Genomic DNA, 9,347 nt, shown 5'->3' with positions numbered 1-9,347 from the left:
TCTTAAAATAATTTAGGGATGTTACGCCTGATGCATGTTATATTATCCCATAATAGTATGTCTGAAACACATTTAACTATTATTTAATAACATGTCCGATACATATTAAACTATTCTTTAATAATAATATGAGTGAAATAATGATTTATTAAAATAACCTTAACTTTATTTTATTTTAAATCTAATCTTTCCACCTATAAAGCAAGAACTTTATTATATTTCAGAATTCAATTAAATCATTTAGGTATTCATTAAACATTCATTTATTATACCTCTATTACATTCTACCAAATACTTTTCTGGGAGTTATTAGAGAAACATCCAAGTGCCATGAAAAAGTGAGATCCACGTGGGAGAAAGAGAAACAAACAAAACCTAATCTATGAAATATCAGTGTTATAACAAAAGGCAAAACAAAGCAATGATAAAATTATTACTATCAAATGAAGGCAAAAAAGATGACGTCACTGAAGAGAGATGGCACTTACAACTGGACTGTAGCAAATAAATATTCCCATGTGGGAGAAAGTGCATTCAAGGAAGATGACATTGCTTGATTAATACTTGGAGGCAGCAAATAGCCGTAGGTCCAAGTTAACCAACTGGGATATGTAATTTGTACATGTATGAGAAATGAATATCTTCTGGTAATATAGCTAGGGAGGCCATACTATGCTTTGAATGCCAAGATCGAGTCTCCACTGTCTGATTTAGTTAGGTGATATATGCTAACTTATAAGGGAGCTGCCAAATTTTGCCCTAATGGTAGTTAATCACTCAAAAGCAAATGAGAAGTTTGGGCAAAAAAAGTGATTTATGTTAGGAAAGCAGTCACTGATGCTATTGTTGGTGGAATGACTAGTGTTGATGTTCCCTCTAAGATCAGCTGAAGCTGTGGTAACCTCTGTGTGCTAACTTTCCTGCTGGGAATGGATTTCAAAGATAAATTAAGATCCCATATCAGCTGACCTTAACACAGGGAGAATACTGGGCTGATCCAGTTGCAGTCACATGAGCCCTCTAAATATAGATTTAGCAAACAGAGAAAGTGAAGTAAGATATACTCAAGTCATGAGTGAGATTTGAACCATGAGAAATTCTCCATTGCTGGCAGAATGGAACACATGCAAATGAGGGCAAGTGGCATCTAGGAGCCGAGGGCTGCAGCTGTCAACAAGAAAATGAAGTCCTTTATCCCACAACTATAAAGAAATGAACTCCCCCAACAATCTGAACAAGTTTCCAATGAGATTCTTCCCCCAGCCCTCCAGATGAGAACTCAGCCTAGCTGATACCTCAAGATGGCAACATAGCCTGCTTTGTAGTAACATGAGGAGAGAACCTAGTCACATCAGCCTGGGTTTCTATTAGCAGTTTATTATATATTAGATTATTTTAAATTATTCTAGATTCTTTGGGAATTGTCTCCACATATGTAGTGTGTGTGCGGGTGTGTGTACCCTATTTTTGGAAACCTTAACATATTCATAAATCTTTTTCTGTAACTTGGTTTAATTATGTTCATAATATATGCTGTGTATTATGCCTTCTCAGCCCACGTAAACTCTATGTAGAGAAACAGTGCTGTGTAATGGTTAACAGTGTAGCAAACGTAGCCAGCCAACCTGATTCAAGTCTCAGCTCTGACACTTCCATGCTGTGCAACTTTGGGCAGTTCATTTTTCTAGCATTGATTTTCCCTTCTGAAGCATAGAGGCAATAAGATTGTTGTGAGAATTCAATGAGTCAAGACCTTTGCAAACACCAGGAATAATTCCTGCCATACAGCAGGCTCTCAGAAATGTTAGCAAATAGCTCTATTTCTTTTAAATTTCAAATTGTACAAACAACATGCAAATACATTCTCCTGATATAAGAAAGGAAAACTGACACATAAACATATAAAATATGAAATCACTCTCTTTATTCTACTCATAATTATATTCTTTTACCTGCCTCAGTAGCATAATTTATGAATTTTTATAGCTTTAAAGTTTGCTATGTTGCACAATATAAAAGTATTTCCTATGTATTTGATATTTTTGCATATTTTTATATATTTCTATGATGACATTCTTCAATGTGTGTAATCAGCTCGCCAAATTCTATCAGATATACCATTTGAAGGTTTTAAAATTTCATTGAATTATCAGATTAATTTGAGGAGGATAGTCATTTTAATAGCAATGGTTTTACATTGATTTTAATTTTTACACAGTAGACATATTGAGAGATATCTAAAGGATAAAGAAAGTAAGCAAAAGTAATTATTGATGAGCTAATAATTGACATTTTCAAATGCCTTCAAACTAGAACTAGCAAATAATTCATAATGACATTGCAGTCATTTATTTTAGTTGCTAAGAAATCCATGTAATATATATGTTTTAAAATCGACATCTTGAATTACAATTATAAGGCAATTGGGAAACTAGTGTTAGAAACCTATGGCATGTTTATCTCTAATCAGAAAAAGGAAAACACCATTGCAACAATTGTTTTCATTAATTAAATTTTAGAATGACTAAGCTTCAATATGTTGATTTTAGAACAACAAATAAAAATAATGGAAAACATAAAATATTATACAAGACTTCCACTAGAATTTTAATTATTGTGATTATATAATATGCCTGTTATTTGGCTAGAGTTTAAGCAAAAACAAAATCTTCAATTTGAAATCCTTAAGTTTAGCATTCCCTTGGTTAGAAAATTTTCCAATTGAATAAGGTAAGATTTAGTCTCCTATTTAAGAACATTGCTCTTTTAATATGTGTTTATCTTCCCATTTGTATTCATCACAACAAAGCAAGGAAAATTGTTCAGTGTGAAATAAACACTATTAGCACTCCTACAGTTTAACAAAGAATAAGCTGTAAGTTACACATACACCTATGTCTGATACTAGTACTAACAAGTGGTGCTGTGAACTTTGGCAAGCTGACAGGCTTCTTGTGAACAATTTCAGGCAATTGAAAGGATAATGGTACAGCTGATAGCTTGATTTTCTGTAATACAAAGAATGACTGGACCATGAAGAGCACCACATAGAAGTTAATACATGCAAAATCCCCAGCATACAGTAAGCACTCAGTAAGAATTAGCTGGCCAGGTGTGGTGACTCACGCCTGTAATCCCAAGATGTTGGGAGGCCGAGGCGGGTGGATCACCTGAGGTCAGGAGTTCAAGATGAGGCTGGCCAAGATGGTGAAAGCCCGTCTCTACTAAAAACTACAAAAATTAGCCGGGTGAGGTGGCAGGTGCCTGTAATCCCAGCTACTCGGGAGGCTGAGGCAGGAGAATCGCTTGAACCCAGCGGGCAGAGGTTGCAGTGGGCCAAGATCACACCACTGCACTCCAGGCTGGGCGAGAAGAGCAAAACTCTATCTCAAAAATAAATAAATAAATAAAAGAGCCAGCATTTGTTGCAAACATTAGCAATCCCTGAAAAGCATGGGCCCAACCTGGAGGTAACTAGAAGATTGAATGTGATTTTATTCTTCATAAAAAGAAGCAAACAGTTTAAAGTATAATTATAAAATACTAAACCACCAGTCAACAACAACAGAACAACCCAAATTATTTTCATTTCTTTTTGAATGCTTGATCTTTACATTTTGATAAAAAATTAACATTTTACAAATTTAGTTGATTGATAATAAATGATAACAGCAGCGAAAAATGTGCTTACATATTATAACACATCAATTTGAAACCTCAACTGACTCTACTACTGTATGTTAGATTATACTCCAAACAATTTTTGAGAAAGCCTGTCCCTGCCAATTGTACCTGTCAAGCAACTATTAAGTAAATAATGTGATCTTCTAACTAAGAGAGGAGCCGTCTCAAACTTTTCTATCAATCTAAGGGGCAGGTACATTGTGTACACCTTGTATTTACCATTTGCTAAATAACAACAAAAAAGAAATAAATAAAGTCCAAACCCAGATAATAAAGCATATGGGTCTGTACATAACTATCAATACAGACTATTAGCTCTTTATTTACTTTTTAAGACAAGGTCAAGAGGAGAAAATAGAAAATGTTAATATATTGTCACTGGGCACGGTGGCTCATGCCTGTAATCCCAACGCGTTGGGAGACCGGTGCAAGCAGACCACTTGAGCCCAGGAGTTAGAGATTAGCCTGGGCCACCTGGTGAAAACGTGTCTCTACAAAAAATACAAATATATATATACACATAGACAAATTAGCCAGGCATGTTGATGCATGCCTGTAGTCCCAGCTACACTGGAGGCTGAGGTGGGAGGATTACTTGACCTGGAGAGGAGAAGGTTACAGTGAGCTCTGATTGCACCACTCCAGCCTGGCCAACAGAGTGAGACTTCGTCTCAAAATAAATAAATAAATTTTATTTTGTTTTCAATGTGACACATTATCTTCCAATTCCTCTCAAAGTTCAGCTGTACCTTGTCCTTTGAAATCAGTGATTTTCAAATTCCATCATTACTTTAGCATAGCATATAAATTTTTAATCAGAGATTAATAGAAAAATCTTAATTATTAAAAAAATTTCCTATCAACATAAAATACTGAATGTGAAAGCACTAAGAAAAATTTCTATACATTATTCATTTCTGTTTTATTTTAATTTAACTTTCAATGATGGATTTTCATAGGGGAATTAAACATCCATATTGGTATTCTTAAAATTTTTCCATAGACATGATTTTGTTTCAGACACATAAAATTTGATAAACGAAATAAGATAACATCGTAAATATGCTAAGAAAAAATAAGTCACCTTGGGAATACAGTGATTTGCATTCTACCATAAATATACTTCCAAATACTCAAAGAGTTTAACTTTCAAATGCATTGCAAAACACAGAAATCTGTATACTCATTCTAATGTTTAATATCAATCTTAAGAAATGAGATAAGGCAAAAACCCATCTCTACAAAAAATACAAAAAACGTAATCTGGGTGTGGTAATGAACACTTATAATTTCAGCTATGGAGAGACTGAGCTGGGAGGATTGCTTGAGCCAGGGAAGTCAAGTCGGCAGTGAACAGTGATTGTGCCAGTGCACTCCAGCCTGGGTGACAGAACAAGATCCTGTCTCTCTCTATATATATGTATATATGTATATGCATATGTAAAGGAATTTTATACATATATATACACATATATGCATAAAGGGATTTTATACTTATCTTTTTCAATTGAAATATAACATCTGTATATTAAAATGAATAAATAGCATCAAATGCTACTTGTACTTTTAAAAAGAATATTGTGGAAGTATCAACTATATCAAGATGTAAAATATTACACCTCCAGAATCTTCCCCTATGCCTCTACTCAGTCACTAGGCCTCTCAGAAATGTAATCAGTATTCTGGCATCTACCACCATAATAGACTCTGCTTGTTTTTGAATGTCATCAGTGCGCAATATTCTATTTGTAAATTTTTTAACGAATCAAGATCTATGAGATTTATCTGTGCTGTATGTAGTCACAGATTGTTATTTCTTATTGCTGTATACTATTCAGTTGTAAGAATAATTAGAATTTATGTATCCATCCTATTTTGTCATTTTAGTGTTATGGTAATTTTGATCATTTATACTTTAAGTGTCATGAATATTGCTTCTTTAAATATTCTTATCTTTGGTGACATATATAAAGATTTTTTCTGGGTGTATATCTAGGAATTCAATTGATGAGTCATAAGTATACATATGTTAGTGGATACTACTAAAGAATTTCAAAGTGGTTGGAAAAATGTATGCTTTCACCAGAAGCATATGAGAGTTTCTGTTACTGTATATTCCTACTAACACTTGGTATTTCATTTTATTTAATTTTAGCCATTCAAATATTGTTGTAACAATATTTCATTGTGACTTTATTTGTGTTGAGTAAATATGTTGAGCATATTTTCCGAAGGTTCATTTTAGATAACATTTAAAAAGTGACTGTGCAATTCATTTATTCCTTTTGATCTTTGATAGTCTATATTTTCATTATTGATTTATAGTTATTCTTTATTTGTCTTCTTTTGGTTATTTGTACTGCAAATATCTTGTCCTAGTCTTTGGATTTCCACTTATTCTTTGGAAATTGTCTTTTGATGAACAGATTTTTTAAAATTTAAATAAAGTCTAATTTGTAAGTCCTTTTCCTCATGGCAAATAATTATGTTCTGTTGAGGAAATATTAACCTATCCAAATGTCATCTCTATGCAAAACTGCAGAAAATTTATTGTTTCACCTTTTATATTTTTGTTTCAGTTTATGATCCATCTAGAATTGATTTTGTACATGATGTGAATCAGAAGTAATATTTTTTTCCATATGGTATATTATTCCAATATAGTTCTTGGAAAGGCCATCATTTTCCCTTGCATTGTAGTGAATTATTAATGTAATTCAAGTGACTTGCTAATTTTACAGTTCTAGAACTTCTATTTTTTAGTATTATAGTATATATATATATATATTTCAGGTTGTAGAGGCTTAACAGAGACTATTTTCTTATAATTTAATCATAGTTATTTATATCTGATTTATATTTGAGTATTTCTGTGTCTTTTAAAATTCTTCTTCATTTAGTCCTCTTTGCTGCTGTGCTTGGTAAAATTTTGAATACTTTATGTGAAAAGTTGTATGGTCTCTGGATCATATTATTGTCCTTCAGAGAAGACTTTGGTTCCTACACACAGATAGCATATACACAAAACACCGTACTCCAACAGAGACTACAAATACTTGAAGCTTTACTCTAAGTTTTGAGAAGGTTCTTCTATTTCTTATTTGTCCTTTCTTTTAGGGCATACTCCTTTAGGACTATCAACTATAAACTTGGGTGGCTTGGGGGGTCTTAGTTCCTTCTTAGGCTTTCACTTACATTGATTTCCATCCTAGCACTCTGAGACTGCCAAAACTTCAGTGCAGTTTTCATCTGTTGAGCAGATTTTTGCTTTGTTGTTTTAACCTTTTGCTCTGGAAAGGTACAATTTAGGAACTGATAAATTTCTCCTAGGGGAGCCATATACAAAAGGCCTAGTTCAACTTCCAGGATTCCATTTCTCTGCCATTCCGGCCTCTTCATTCCTGGATGCTGTGCTATCCATGAACTCTAATGTCTGTTTCCCCAGCTCATTGAAAACAACACAAACTCCAGGCTACACTCACTCCTCAGCCTGTACAATCTGAAGATAAAATCAGCAAATAGTCTCAGGGGGAAAGACTGCTTTGAACGCAAATTTGATACATGTGTTTACAGTCTTTTTCCTCAAGTTCTGGTACTTCAGTGCTTTCTAATGCTTCCAATCAGTTCTTTTTAATTCAACCGTTGTTTTTATAATTTGTTAAATGTGTATAGTTGTCAACGAGTGATGATATATGACACAAGTTACTCATAGCTAGGAATAGAACTCAAGATTAATTTGTGTCAAGTTATATGGGTGATAATAAAGAAGTAAACAAATAATAATAATAAAATACAAGTCGTTTGATTCCCCATCACTCTAAGCAGATTTCTAGGAAGTTCTGGGCAGCAAATTTTTAACAAGACAAAAAGTTCCCGGACATGGAACCTTATCAAATCCTCCACCATCCAGTAAGCAGCAATGATTCTCTCTCCAAGAAGGTCTGAAACTCAGCCCTCAAGGGTAGGGAGAGAAGCTCTTTCATAAGTACCCTACATTACTCCTAGAAGCATGGCTGCTCCTTATACCTTCTATATTTTTATTTTGAAAAGTTCTGTTTACTTATTACTCCCTTTCCCTCATTACCATGTTACTTTTATTCCCCATTATAGTTCATTTTGTATATATATAATATATGACATATTATATACACACAGATATGTGTGTATACGTATATACTCATAGACAGAGACATATACATATCATATGATTATAATCATATAGATTCTGTCCAAATCATCCCATGTACTCTGCGGTTTCTCTCTCCTGACAATCCTTACTGATAAAGGCATATAAGTACGAGTTTTGAGGAAGATCCAGACATAAGTAGCTGGGACATGGCCACTTTAAATATGGTTTTGGAACAAGCGTCCTCGACTTGTCTGAAAAAACTGGTACAGAGAAGACAACAACATATAGGTAAAATATAAATTCAGAGTAGGGATATCAATAATGAAGTGTTGATGCTAAATCAGTAGGATGCTTGCCTACTCACACTCAGAAATACTCAGAGTTCAAAAATCGTGATACCAGAGTGAGGGTTTGGATAACCTAATCTATTCAAGTTAATGCACTGCAAGGTCAGAAAGTTGAGTTGGTAAAAACAATAGATAAATATTAATGAAATAAAGCTATTCTTGGACTTTGAAGAGGCATGATATTATAGTAGTTAAGAATCATGCATTTACAGGAAGATAGTCAAGATTTGAATTCTGGAAGTGCTTCTGTTCAACAGTGGAAATATGGCAATATTTTAAACCTTCAGGCCCTGAGTTTTCTGAAAATGGAAAAAAAATCTTGTCTCTTCAGTCATAGGTGTGTTGTATGTTTGTGTGTGTGTTTGTGTGTGTATTCACATATATGATTACAGGGAAAGTAGGTAGAGAGATAACAACACAAATATATTTTAAGAATAGGAAGAAAATATATAAGTGGAAACAACACACATACATAAAAAAATAGGAAAGGAGGCAGATAAAGAGATAACAAGAGTCAAGGTGGATGGTTTTCAGCATTATTATCAACATCATCAGCATCGTTTTCATCATCATCATTGTCAGCAGCAGCAGTAGTGGCAACATCAATACCATCACATTAATAATAAAATGCAGTGGTAGCGGAACTAAAACTATTTCTCAGGGAACTCTGTACCCCAGAACTCTTTGCCCTGGGGAGGACATAAACCTCTTGATCTTCTAATTTTTTAGACTCTAAAAGCCTGAAGGCATGTGCAGAGCATTTTTAAAGGTTTTCAGAAATATTGCTATAAGCTATATTTTCCCCTAGCATAACAATCTGAAAGCAAGAAACCATTTTAATTTTTAAAAATGTTTTTGATTGATCTTTTTGTAGTTCATGAGAGTGATGATTGGGTGTTCATGCACATGTGTGAGATGTGCTACTCTCGAACCTTGCTACGATGTCGGCACATTACCAGTCTGACCTGGGTAGAAAAAAAAGTTTTTGATGTTCATTTTTCATTGAAATATACTTCCCCAATGTGACACTGATACAAAACTGAACTATCTAAATCATGACATATAAGTATCACAGAGGCCACCCCTTTAACAATATCTATTACTCCCTTTGCTAATAGTTTACTTAATAAGAAGCATTTTGGTAATTGTGTTTTAGCATGCCACTTATTCAGGGGAAAAATGTGTCT

General features: G+C 33.8%; 1 non-coding gene across 1 annotated transcript; it reads left to right on the top strand.

The window, feature by feature from the left end:
• The first annotated feature begins 9,022 nt into the window (after window positions 1-9,022).
• On the top strand, window positions 9,023-9,126 carry LOC129035982 (small nucleolar RNA U13). Its single transcript, XR_008502455.1, has one exon. It is a non-coding gene; the product is annotated as a small nucleolar RNA U13 (small nucleolar RNA).
• Window positions 9,127-9,347: the final 221 nt, after the last annotated feature.

Source organism: Pongo pygmaeus, chromosome 3 (genome assembly GCF_028885625.2).
Source record: "Pongo pygmaeus isolate AG05252 chromosome 3, NHGRI_mPonPyg2-v2.0_pri, whole genome shotgun sequence".
Lineage (NCBI taxonomy): Eukaryota > Metazoa > Chordata > Mammalia > Primates > Hominidae > Pongo > Pongo pygmaeus.
The sequence above is the reverse complement of the archived record's forward strand: the minus strand, read 5'-3'. Positions and strand labels throughout refer to the sequence as shown.